We start from the raw sequence: 14729 nt of genomic DNA, 5'->3' as shown, positions 1-14729 counted from the left end.
ATTCCACTGAAATTTATATATATATATATATATATATACTTTCTATAACTAGCATATTATTACCTTGTTTAATTGCATCTCTACAAGTATAAAGGCAAGAGCACAGAAAATAATGGCATGGTTAAGGATCTTAGGACCTTTATTTCCCTTTTCAATGATGTTTTACTTTGAGCAGTATTTCAAACAAAGAGCTGTATTTCAAGCAAAGAATTGAGTTTAAGATCTAAAAATACATGTGTCTGTTAAACATATCGACCAAGAAGTAAGATTCTCAACTCTCTTTCTTTACAGTTTTTAAGACAAATTAGAGAATGATCAATAGGCGATTCCTTGACCAGCCTTTGCCCCTGGTTTAATCTATGAGGTTCCAGATACACTAGATTTCCTAATGCCAACTTGGCACCACCACGACTCCTTTGAAAGATGGAAACTCTGGTTCCCAGAAGTGCCTTTCCCACGTGATTCTGGCTTGAATATTCTCAGTGAAAGCAGCTCATGCTGAATCTGGAAGGTAGAAGTGAAACAGAAGCCATGTTTTCTGGAGGAAGTCACAGCCAGACTTTCTGGTAGAGAAAGAATCAAAAAGGCTTCCAGCAAGCTCTGAAGATCCACCTACTTTGGTGCTTCACACTGAGCTTTTCAATGTTAACATGGATGATCACTGATGGCAATTCTCCCATGACCTTCCTTGGCCGCTCCCCAAGCCTCTAGTCTCTCAGCTCTTCCAGTGATCGTGTAAGCACTAATTCACGTCACAATCTTTCTATCTGGAACACAACGAGTGGCTTCTATTTCCTCTGATCAAACGATGAGCAGATAGTATGACAAATTTTAAGCACAACTTTAAAATGCTTTTGACTGAGGTCCTATCTGTGCTTATAAACAATTTGAATAATTGTACATACTTGACAGTACAATACATTTTAGAAGTCATGGTTTTCTGTTGAATTATCTTTTAATCAATTACCTGATTTATTAACACAACAAAACCTGGGAGGTCTAGCGTGAATATACTGATTGAAAGTTATCTTATTTTTCTTTTAAATTACATTTTTCTCTACATATAGGCAAAAAATAAATGCACCAGACCCATTAGGTTTCATAGTCTATGTAATGGCTAGATAGTGTGCCCTCCAAAATTTATGTCCACCTAGAACCATAGAATATGAACTTATTTGGAAACAATGTCTGTGTAGATGTGAATAGTCAAGATAAGGTGATACTGGTTTAGGGTGGGCCCCAAGTCAAAATTCAATGATGTTGTCTTTGTAAAACAATGGAAGGACACAAAGGAAGTAATGCCATGTGAAGAAGATGTGGGCAGAGATCGGAGTGACTCAACTGTTAGCCTGAGAATGTCAAAAACTGCTGGGAGCCACCAAAATTTAGGAAGAACAAGAAAGGATTCTTTGTAAGAGCCTTTGGAGTAAGCATAATCCTGTCAACACCTTAATTTTAGACTTCTAGTCTCCCAAACTGAGAGACAAAATTTCTGTTGTCTTAAGCCACCCATGTTGTGGTAGTTTGTTATGGCAGTCCTAGGAAACTAATTCAGGCTACTTCTAATAAACTTTCAAGCACGGGCTTTGAACCAAAGTGTCGCAGGTTCGATTCCCAGTCAGGGCACATGCCTGGGTTGCAGGCCATGGCCCCCCAGCAACCGCACATTGATGTTTCTCTCTCTCTCTTTCTCCCTCTCTTCCCTCTCTAAAAATAAATAAATAAAATCTTTAAAAAAACTTTCAGAAGATATATGCTATGGATTTGAATGTTTGGGAGGTGATAAAAAGCCTCTCAATCAATCAACCTTATAAATAAATCTGACAATGCCAATAAAGCATACAAAAAAATCTCATAAATGTGAATGCAAAGATGTTAAATATAGTATTAGCAACCCAAATATAGGATTTAACATTGTAAATAATAGATTAACAAATATTACCAAGTAGGATTTATTCCAGAATTCTTGGGTGGTTTAGTATTTATAAAATTTATTGATAACACCCATTATGTAACAGGGACCAGGGAAAGAGCTATATCATCTCATTGCAAGCTGAAGCGTTGTTCAATTAAATTTAAAAGCCATTTTATATTTGATAAAAATTTAATTTATAAATATACAAATAAAAGTAAATGCTTTTTTAAATGATAATGATTACTGATTTCAATATATAGCTATACTCACTAGCTAAATGGCAGAACACCAGGCATTTTATTATCAGGTATTTTAATAAATCATGGATGTCTATTGTCACCAATTTCTTTGGAATTAAATTAGAACTTCTATCCATATAATAAGACAATGAAATAAATAAGAATTAGATGGAAAGGAAGAAATTTATTTTATTATTATATGCAAATTTTATAGCCTACTTTGAAAAAAACTAAACAAATCAACTAAAAAGCACTCTAATTAGTACTCTAATTAGTACTTTGAGTTAATAGCTCACTGTAAAATTTATAAACAATATAAATCTTTTTTTCTATGTGCTAATCATGGCAAAGTAAAAATAAATAAAACTAAGTTAATTAAAAGCAAACTCGTAGACACAGAGAACAAATTTACGGTTCCCATATGGGAGGGTTTTGGGGAGATGGATGAAAAAGGTAAAGGGACTAAGAATCCAAACTGCCAGGTATAGAAATAGTCACAGGGACGTGAAGTACAGCTTAGGGCATATGGTCAATGACATTGTAACAACCACATACACTGTCAGATAGGTACTAGGCATATCAGAGTGATCACTTCATAAGGTATACAAATATCTAATCACTATGCCGTACACCTGAAAACTAACATAACACTCTTTGTCAAATGCAATGAAAATATTAAATTAAAAAAAGAAATACATAAATAGGATATATTTACCTTTCTCCCCGAAACAAATTAAAGTATTATTTGCAATAACAAACCAAAATATAAATACTTTGAAATGATCTATATAAAATTACATATGATTTTTAGTAAACTTACAGTATAGATGGATTTATAGATTCTCTTGTTTTCTTTTTATCTGCACTTTTAATAAAATATGAAATAAATAATAAAATTATGTTAAAAAAACATGATCAGATACCCATGGGGCCAAACAGCTATTAAAAATTGAAATAGGGTATTTCTGTTCAGGTGAACCTAAAGTTATAGATTTTTTTTAAAAATGTATCTAGCCCTGGCTGGGGTAGCTCAGTGGATTGAGCGTGGGCTGGGAACCAAAGTGTCCCAGGTTCGATTCCCAGCCAGGGTACCTGCCTGGGTTGCAGGCCATGACCCCCAGCAACCGCACATTGATGTTTCTCTCTCTCTCTCTCTATCTCCCTCCCATCCCTCTCTAAAAATAAATAAATAAAATCTTTAAAAAAATGTATCCAGTAAGATTTTAGGCTCTTATGTTAACATTATTGCTATTTTTTATATTCCATTTTTCTCCCATTTATGGAACATTCTACTTCCTCAGGCACACAGCATAGGTATCAGCCAGGGGCTGTCAGGAATGTACCATCCCCAGCATGCCCCCCACCCCAGACCTACTGAATCAGAATCTGCATTTAGCTAGAGCCTCAGGAACTTGTGTGAATATTACCTTGTGTTGCAATGAGTTAAATCAGTAAGCGTCTAATAAAATGTCACCTCTTTTTTCAATGCCATTCTGACCAGCTTAGGTAAAAATAGCAAATCCCATTAATTTCTACCTTTCTTTTAATTCATTTTTGTAGCAATTACCATTATCTGATCTTATAGATTAAGCACGTTAGTCATTGCTTATTCATTTTTGAAGACTGTCTGCTCTCTTTGAGTTTGTGAGAATTTAGTGAATGGGCTTATGTAGTTGTGAATACTGTTGAGTTCAGAATTGGAAAGCACGATTGGGGCAGACTCACAAGTGGATATAAGATACATTACTTATGCAACAAATACTTCTCGAACTTTTATTACATGCCATAGACAGGTAATGCCCAAATCAGTACAAAGTTCGGGACATTAGTTGGTAAGAGGTGCCAAGGAAAAAGTAGTGGGTGAGGGGAATGAAGAGTGCCAGGGTTTGTGATGTTAGCAGCATCATTAGAAATAGGCCTCACTCAGAAAGGGATACTAATACACACTTATTTCAAGGCTACTAACTTCAAGCTACTGTATAGAAGAAATTAGAGGAAGAGGGTGACAAAAGAGAAATTATGAAATCGATAGAAAGTATGTCGTGGTAGTTCACATCAGAAGGCTTTGGTTTTTATCAACATGTGGAACGCATTCACAGCCAGGCAGAGGAAGGGTTAAAGAAAGTTGGAAATACTTGGAATAGCCCATGTGGAGTCGATTAGACATGCGCGTTCTACCCCGGCTCCTCCCACATGTCTCCCATGAACGAAGTGTGCTTTCCCAGTGCATTGTGCTTATGCCGATCTTGTGTTTAGGTGAGTAAATAAACACATTTGGCATCCCACTACCATACGGGCAGACTAGGGGTACAGACTGTGACAGATTCACCACTACATCTCCATGTTATAATTCAGAGGCTGATACGTAAAAGATGATTAATAAGTGTTTGATGAAAGGTCACAGAATGAAAGGACAGAAAGATGAAGAAAGAGCCACAGACAACAGATAATGGTGTTGACTTTGGATTGGAGACTGGGCAAGTAGCTTCAGCAGAAACCTCAGGAGAATGAGAAAATGTGGGGTGCTGATGGTCTGAAGGCATGGTCCTCCAAAATGTCTCATGAACATGGATAAGAAGACAGTACCCAGGGAATCAAAGTCACGTAGAGACAGAAGAACGAATGCTTCCAGGTCAAAGGAGAGGGATAGGTGGAAATGGAGCCTTGGTGGCAACAAGGAGCAAATGAGTTATAGTATGTTTCTCCATTATGTGTTTATGACTTAAGTGCCAGTCAGCAGTTGGTCATTCAGAGACTAAACAAGCGTGGCTCTTAAGCTGGGGACAAAACATGTACATTTTACTAAAATGAGATTTTCATTGAAGAGAGTTCTGAGGAAACGTAATTATAATGAGGAGCTTGTGAGTTTATGTTGTCTGGAACAATATGAGATGGAAAACGATGTGGGCTCTCTGCCCTTGACATCAGGAACCACCAAAGTCTGGTGATTACAGACTTTGCAGCTACCAGGTCCCTGGGACGGGAGCTGTTCCTACCGATGCAACGGGGCCCGACTGAACTGCAAGCACATCTTTTGATGCAGTCACATGACTGGCAACAAAGTCATTAGTGTATCACTTACCGAAAAGAAGAAGAAGTAGAAGAGCTTCCGGACTGGAGGGCTGTATCTAGTAGTGTTTCCAAATGGCTCCATGTCTTCTTTACAGGCTGGACTTCGCTGTGCATCTGAATCACAAGGAAACATTTCCTCTTCCTGATGCTATAAGACGTGAATGTAAATTTGCCAGAATGATTGAGAGACATTGAATACACTGACTGCTTAACGCTTTGGAGTTCACCCAGAGTCTACCCTTAGGTATTAGCACTTTGACAAACCTCTTCCTTGGTTTTGTTTTTCTAGTTAACATTTAGCACAGCTGGTTTTTTTTTTTTTTTTTTTTTTTTTTTTTTAAGGCAGGAGTACCCTTGACAAGATGTACTTATGAACTTTTGAGCTTACGGATTTTCTAATTTTCTTGGTGATAAACTTGTATGACGATTATGACAGAATATAATAAAACCTTTGTCTGAATCGCCATCCAGGGATTCTAATGAAGTGGGGATTTTCTTAGAATAAGCAGAAGCAATATGTTCTCCTGATTAGTACTTGTTGACTGCTTGTTGACTGCCTGGGAGCCCAGGGCCAAAGTGGTTGAGTTATGGTCCCCGGTCTGTCACGCACAAACTCTGTAACCTTGTCCAAGTTATGTTACCTCTTAGCATTTCATTTGCGAAATGGGTGTAATCAGACCTTTCTGACAGGAATGTTGTAAGGGTTAATTAATTGCTGTTTGTTAAGTGTGCCGAGATTGTCAGATTAAAGCATTAGGGAAGTGTCAAGTTTGTGTTATTATGGTATTATTTTTCTTTGTTTGGTAGGAAATGCCATTTCTGTGTAATTTACTTGAACAGTAAAATAAGCCATTTTAATCAATGCACAATCAAGCCCTTATTCATTGAGGACAAGGGTGTATACACTTAGCAAGAGCACTGGTGTCAGCTGACACAGGGCAGGGATCTGAAAATTCTGCACTGGATACAAAGAAAGCCTAGAAAACGAAACGCGAGGCGATTAGATTCTGAGTGCCCAGGAGACTCATGTTACTGACCCAATGGAGTCCGTTATTAGCAGAGGAAAAAAAAGGCTGTAACCTTAGCAACTGATACTCAATCTCCAAAAAAAAGTTATCCATGTCACCAAGAAATTGTTGAAGCGATTATACATATGGCCCAGGAACTAAATATCACAAATATTTAATTAGAATCCACAGGGGATTTTAAACATAGGGATTTACTAGAGGCTTTGTAATAACTTAGAAGTATACGTGTTTGGATGTGATTTTCTTTGTATCAATACACATTAGCCAAAATGTAGACCATTGTGATAAGACCATTGTGATAAGAGCTGATGAATCTTGATATTTTCCAAAGAAAATAGAAACAGTTTTATCTGGAAATGTTATTTAGCAATATAAATAAGTTGCAGTGTTTTTAAGACACTATTTTTCCTAAAATGTATGTTACTAAATATAACATATAACTGTAACAAATAGACTGACAAATAAGTACATTTACTGAAAATAATTGTTCAGAACAAATATTTAAAATGAAGGAATTCATGTAAAGTGTGTGAGACTTCACTGTGATAGGTATTTTCTAAATAATGCCCTACAAATAATCACTATCTAACTCACATCTATAATTTTCAGTATTAATCAATATCTTTGTGACATTCCAGAGTCATAATCTAGGTACTGAAAATTCCACAAGTGTTACAGCTTTTCTTGGCTACATGGGTATAATTTTAATATCTTTTCTTCTAGCAGAGACAGATCTACAATCTCCATTTTGAAACACTGCGGGAAAATCATTTCCATTTAACCAGTCTCTGAACCCACCGATGGAGGCGCCATCCTCACATCTCACTTGGACAAACACGTGGTCTCCCTGCTTGCCCTCGTACAACACAGAAGCCAGGTAAATCCCTTTAACATGCCAGTCTGATCATGTCACAATCCTGTTGAAAATCCGCTAGTAACTTCTCACTGTACTCAAAACAAGATGCATCGGGGCCCTGTGCGGGAGCATGCACCACTACCTCTCTGACCTCTTCTCCTACATTTCTCCTTGTGTGCACTGGTCTTGCCGCATTGCCTTTCTTCATGCACATCAGAAGCACCACAGTCGGTCTTCTCTATGGTGTTTGCATATTCTATTTCTTTTGCATGGGTTCTTCATTCTCTTAATTCAGTTATGGGCTCTAACTTTACGTGAGAGTTGTGTCCCTGGGAATCCTGTCTCTGACAATACCACTACACCTTTTCTATTACTTACTTTACCTTTAGTTTTCTCTATAATGCTTTTTATCATCTGCCATAGTATAAACTCTCTTAGAGAGCAGAGACTGTGTTTTGTTCACTTCCTCAATGCATAGAAGAGTTCCTGGCCCATAATAGTAGCTTAATAAACATTCACTGAAAACTTAAATAGATACTGAGGTATGGGTACTTACCAAACTATCCCACAGAATCTTAGTCCTTACTAATCGCATTCCAAAGGAAAGGCCCTAGTTTCGATGTAGCTTAGCAGTTCTTGAAAATGTCGACATTTGGTTAAGGAGCATCTGTTTGGAAATTCTGCAGAGCTGACACTTCCAGTTTATGTGGCAGCAAGTTGCGGGTGAGGGCTTTATATCCCCTGGAAAGCACGTGTGGAGCAGACACCCACACACTCAGCTCAGAGCCCCGCAGCTCACCAGGGACACAAGCCCGCGGCCTGCTTACAGGCGGTGCTGCTGCGCATCCTCGGACGCACGTGTTTAAACACAGAGGGGTGATTTGGAGGAAAAGATGATGTGAAGCTTGTAAGTTTCCTAGAGGCTATTTTTCTCTCAACATGATTGATTCGATTGACCTGATACCATTTTATGCTTCCTGAGAAAATAAAAGAAAGCCTGTTACTGCTTACCTGAATATTTGAAGTCCCAATTATTCCTCAAAATCGATCTCAACGTCACTTTCTTTATTGATATCCTTTTCCAGCATCAGGTGCTTCTTCCTTTATTCTCCTGTCATTCACTTTGTTTAATCCTTGCCCGAGGATATGTTTGTTGATTTTAGAGAGAGAGGAAGGGGAGGTAGAGAGAGAAACATTGATCGATTGTATCCCATATGCATGCCAACTAGGGATCAAACCCACAATCTTTTGGTGTACCGGACAACACTCCAACCAACCTAGCCACCTAGCCAGGAATCCTTTCACTCACTGTTAAGAGAACACACAATACTTGATTTTATATATGTTATATTTATACCACGTACACATATTTTTCCAACCACATTGAGTCACTGAGTTAATTTAGGGTAGTCCAATGCTTTAGTTGTCCTTTTATCTTCAGCATCCAGCTCAACATTTAGCCTGGAGTAGCCACTTAATAAGTGTTTGTAGAAGGTTTACATGTTTAGACATTCTAATTGGTTAGTTTCTTACACATCTATCTTCAATGGGTATATGATCAGATTAATGCATAATTTAATTAGAAATTAAAAGCAGCTGTTAGAGCCTTTGGGAATGTGTTGTGACATGACATCATCATTGTTGCCATCAACAATGTGTATATTATTGTATTAATTAAACACCTATTCTAACTCGGGGTGGTCTATGCATTACTGAAAAGTTGCATGTATAACAGATTTGAATCACCAAGTAATAGTTTATTTCCTTATTAAAGCTAAGAAATGCAAATACTCTTTAGAGAAACCAAAGGATTCATTTTTTTTTACAAAAAGAATCATACACAGGTATGAAGAAAAGTGGTATATTTTAGCTACCAGAGCAAGAAACTGGAGTTTTGGGGGTATAGTTTTAATTTTCCAGTATTTGTTTGACTTTGATCTAATATAACCTATTTTATGCCTTTCATTGTCATTTATAATAAAAGGAGGTGGAGACAGGTGATAGCTGTGGAGAGGCAGAATAACACTCCCCAAAGATGTCCACGGTCGAACCCCTAGATCTTGTGAATATCACACCTCATGTAGGAAAAGCAAATTTGTGGATGTGATGACGGTCTGAGACTTTAAATTGGAGGGAGGGTATCCTGGGTTATCTGGGTGAGCCAACACTAATCACAGGATTCCTTGAAAGCAGAGAAGCTTCCTTGGCTGTTGTTAGAGAGGGAGATGTGATTATGGAAGAATACTCAGAGAGTTGCAACAATGTTACTAGCTTTAGAGATCCAAGAAGGCCACAGCCAAGAATTGGGGTGGGGAGTCTGGCCTCTAGCAGCTGGAAGAGGCAAGAACATGAATTCTTTGCCAGAGACTCCGGAAAGGAGAGAAGCCCTGCTGACACCTGGATTTTAGTCCAGTGGGACCCAGGTCAAGCTCCTCAGCTGCACAAATGTAAATAAACTTGTGTGGTTTGAAGCCACTCAATTTGTGGGAATTTGTTACAGTGGCAGTAGAAAACTAATACAATACTCCATTGCCTTTCATCTTAAAATCTCCCAAGTCAACGTTTTAATACATTATTATGTTTAGATCTCAATTATTGTATCTTTGGGTTGTTTAAAAGTGAGGTGTATTTATACCAGAGATTTCTGTCTTCCCAGAGTATGTGTTTGATATACTTCAGAAAAACCTCTCAATTCTCTTCTTGAACAAAGGATTCTGTAACTGACTCCTATATTCCTTTTACACAATAGAAATCAAAGCCTGCGAGAGCTCATGCCATTTACTGTAGTCAAAATCTGGATGATGCATTGCATAAGTAACAGCATAATAGAGCCCTCGTATTGTAATCTGGGTAGATGTATGCTGTGCTTTGAAAATCAAATATTGTTCCCTTTGACGTTTTGACAAGTAATTTAGACAACAATATACATTTGGCTAACTCTTGAATGTAGTACTTCTCGTCCTCTGGATTGTGCAGGGTTTGCACTATGCTAAGAATGACAACAATTATAGAACTCACTTGCATCTGCCAAGTGCACAGATGGTCTTGTAGTTTAGAGGAACAATGCTGAAGAAAGAGAAGACGAAGGGGTGGGGGAGGGAGCTGGGAGGGCGGGATAAAAATCTTGTCAGCCAAAATAACACTAATAACACGAAAGAAAGATGAAGACAAAAGCTTGTTACAATTTGTCATTGAAAGGTACATATAAAAAGAGGAAAGGTCTTGCTTATTTCACTCTTCTCACACACTGGGACCGAATCTAATTCCAGTGTTCTTGAGGCCTGTGAGCTATAAAATTACAGTGTTGACATTCAATGTGAGTTTGATGTGGGATGACATTTTGCCTTTAGTAGTCTATATATTTCCTTTATTCCTTGAGTTTATCTGGGGAGTAATAGAACACGCATAAGAAGAACTAGAATTTTAACCTCATAAACCTCAAATATTTTATATACGTTCCCTTCATAAGACCAGTAAGGTCATTATTTCCTCTTTTTTGAGTCATTTACCTTCACTAAGCCAAGTGGAATATGACATCCTTGGCAAAGACCTTCACTACCTAGGCTGCATGGGTGTGCGCTTGGATATGTGTGAGTGTGTGTACATTTATGCGTTAGGTAACCCACAAAGATGGTTCTACTTTCTTGCTTTGAGAAGTCTGGACTACATTTGATGGTGTGTCTTTGAACTTAAATATATTTGAACCTAATGATTGTAAAGATCCTGTTGCTTATGCAGTTTTCCAATACATAAAATTGAACTGCCATTTGGGTTGCTTTGGGGTGAGAGTCTGCACTTATATACATAACCTTAAAAACTATTCAGATGTTTATTTTCTTCCCTTGAGCAGTATCAGTATCTATGGTACTCAATTACCACAGTGATTATAACACCTGCTGCTTATTAAGTATTTTGTTAGGCACGTGCTAAGTATTTTATCATTTAAAATGCTTATCATTTAAAATACAGTGACACTCTGAATTGGGTATAGGGTACTATTTTCCTTTTTCAAAAAGGTGAGGCAATAGAGGATTTCAAAATTTGAGAGATTTACTCAAAGCCACATATTTGATTAATTGGGAGTGGAGACTGAAAACTAAGTTAATCTAACTCAAAACTTTCTAATGAACCATTCAAAGTAGGATACGTTACACAATGATCATACACAGACAGTCAGCAGTTTAACGCAAAGGATACTGTTCACTCATGTAAGAGGGATGGGCTTGTGTTCGTGTGTGCAGGGCGGCCCTCCCCATGTGACTACACACGGACACACGGACTGGGATTCTTCAGTTGCAACTCAGCCACCGTCCCCTAGGCAGGACCTTGCCATGGTCTGTCTGCCTTTCCAGAGGCAGGGAAGAGGAAGGGAGACTCGCCATTGGAGTACTTCACAGGCTGGGTGTAGATTTGGCAAAAGCATTTTGCTTGTGTTCGTTTGGAGAGCACTGAGAATCTTTGCCGCAGTCATACCTAGCCCACGGAATAGATCTGCAATAGCCTTTTGTCCTTTCTTTTTTCTCCCCAGATTGCCTGTGTGATTCGAACAATTCAAAGGGCTCCTTGGGAGCTGTAATTTCAGGAAACATTCAGAGGCTGGGAAACGGTGAAAGGTAAGCTCTTTTGCCCTTAATACTGTCAATTATATTTCCTCTACTTGGGGTGTCCAACCTGCAGCCCATGGACCACACATGGCCCAGGGTGGCTGTGAATCATAAATTCACTTAAAACATTATGTAATTTTGTGTGATTTCATGTCACAATGTATTTAATGTGTGACCCAAGACAGCTCTTCTTCCGGTGTGGCCCAGAGACATCGAAAGTTTGGATAACCCTCCAACTATTCTGAAGGTCTTCATTATGTGGTGTTTTACTGAAATAGTTTTCTTAATAATTTAATTTCAATGATTTTTTGTTGTAATTAAATTAAATTTAATAAAAACTTTAAAGACTTGAGCATTTTAAATTCATAGTTTGTAATGCCTCTTTGTTTTTTTTTTTTTTAATTAATGCCTAAGCTAGTATTCATTCCTACAACTGGCTGTAATAGAAAGAGAGAAGGAGCTGTCTTTGACTGTTAGAAATGTGAGAAAGGCAGTCTACAGTCCTACCATAATGATAATTGTACTGATAAATAGAGTAGTTCCTCATTTTCCCATCATTGTCCTCAATGAAACATGTCACATAGGTGAATTTTTTTACATAGGAGATGAAACTTATTTAAAAAGCAGAAATATTTCTTAAATGGCTTGCATTCTTTCTGTTTAATTTAAACTTTCCATGAAGTCAAGATTATAAGCGTGTGTATTCATTATTGTGTTATTCTGTAAAATAATACAGCACTGCCCTTATAGAGCAAGAGATGTTAACAATTCACTGTCCCTGCTTTAACCAGTACCAGACTGCCAGGTGTCTTAGATGTTTATTTTTATTTTTACAGCTCTTTTCTGGTATTCCTTGAATTTAATTCGATATATTGTTCCCTTTAGATATGTCAGATTTTTTAGATTTAATATATGTTGCATATGATTATATATAGTACTGTACATTGAACACATGTTATACAGATTATATCTATATATTTCCACCTACCTTCTTATAATTTCTTGCTAATTGATCTCTTATGGTATGAAAAGGAACCAGATACATTTGGATCATGTCAGTGACAACAAGGATCTAAAATGAAAACTATTTTTCTCTGAAAGGCTTTCCTATGTGTAATGAAAACAAATTCACATCATAAACCAAGCCCTTCGTATAACTATTTTGGTATTTTATGCAAATAGAGAGTTTTATATCTTGTTTCTTCTCTCAGTTTGTGTAAAGAGAACAGTGAAGAAGTAATACAATTAAATGGCAGGTTATTTCGTAGCTCTAGAATCTAAGTAACCGAAGGCAGCCCAATCAAATGCAAAACACATTTATCTCTTGAATAATTTCAATATTATTGGTCTACTTTGATGGTTTTTCTCTCTGCTGTGTTTGGATATCTCTATATTTCAAGTTAAAACTAAGCATAGAATCCTTGCTTTTTAGACAAAGGACTATTTTTCTTCTTTCACAGTATACCAATACATCGATGACTTTTTACATAATTACTCTTATGTATGACATTTTCAGTGGCATTCATCTCTCTCCCTTACTCACAGAAAGTTACTCGTAGGTCTTTATCTTCTACTTTTTAACAATTTAAAAGTGTATTTATTGATTTGTGAGAGAGAGGAAGGAAGGGAGAGAAACATGAATGTGAGAGAGAAATATTGATCGGTTGCCTCCCATACGTGCCCACACCACACATCGAACCTACAACCTAGGTGTGTGCTGTGCTCAGGAATCAAACCCCCCAACCTTTTGGTGTATGGGGGCAATGCTCCAACCAAATAAGCCACACCAGCCAGGACAGGTCTTTTCCTTTTTATTTTCCATCTTTCCTTACAGGATTTACTGTTGTTTTAAGAGTGGCTATTTCCTTTTCAACTGTGAATGAATGAATGTCCTGTAATTTTTTTATCAACTTTTTTTTCTGCACGAAAGACAAACTACCTTAAAACTGGGTCTTGTTCATTTTCCATCAACATCCAGACTTCTTATTATAAATTACTCTTACTTTTATCCCAAAAGTGAATAACATAATTGCTGTGCCAAACGAAGGTTTTTGGTAGAGTCTCAGATGGACTTCAGGGGGAAAAGATCGCATTTACCCACACCACTTCTATCTTCCTTGCACCTTTCTCAGCTCTGTGGTGTCCTATACCAACTCTGGTAAATTTTATCTATTATTACACATTTCCCACTGAAGAAGTCCTGACATCAATTATAAATCATTGGGAATTAAAAATAATCATTTATTAAACACAGAGTGAATACAAAGCCCTCCTGTAAGCATGACACATGTGTTAACTTACTGAATTTTATCATTATAATACAATAAGAATTATAAGAATTATCTTATAATACAATAAGAACAATTCTATTATCACAGTCCCTGTTTCACATAATGAGAAAATAGGCAGAGAGATCTAGGTACTGGGCAAACTAGTACTGTATATTGCTGAACTGAGTCTTAAACTCAGGAAGCCTAGATGTGAAGTACTGTTCTAAAACGAGCAAAAATTTCAGTGTCGTTGAACCCTAACTCCACATTGCACCATCAATTAGTGACTGCGGTATTTTTTAACTTAACTTCTTCCCTAATTATGTAATGAAAACCTTTGTTCTGTTTTTAAAACTTAACAAGTGCCTGAAGATCTCAAAGGGAAGTATCTGTGAACAAGAGCTCTTTCAATCGCCTGATATTATATCCCATATGTGGCTCCTTCTATAGTGCCAGAGTTAGGTGTGCTTCTAGGTTACATCTTACTGCAGCCTGTCCCTGAGATAGAAACCAAGGGGCTGTATTTGAGTCACCCATCACTCCCTCACTCCTCTGTGTATGGCCCATTCATCATTACTCCTTTACTCAGCAAACACATACACAGAATGCTACCTGGTCCCTAAACACTGGTTGTTTTCAGTTTGATTGTTTGTGGAGGGGAATGTGAAGCAGTTCTTGACCCACGGGGGAGCTCACAGTATTTGGGGAAGCTGGATATACAAACGGCTGTCAGAGTGCAATGTGG

Source organism: Phyllostomus discolor, chromosome 1 (assembly GCF_004126475.2).
Source record: "Phyllostomus discolor isolate MPI-MPIP mPhyDis1 chromosome 1, mPhyDis1.pri.v3, whole genome shotgun sequence".
NCBI lineage: Eukaryota > Metazoa > Chordata > Mammalia > Chiroptera > Phyllostomidae > Phyllostomus > Phyllostomus discolor.
Note: the sequence above shows the minus strand (reverse complement) of the source record.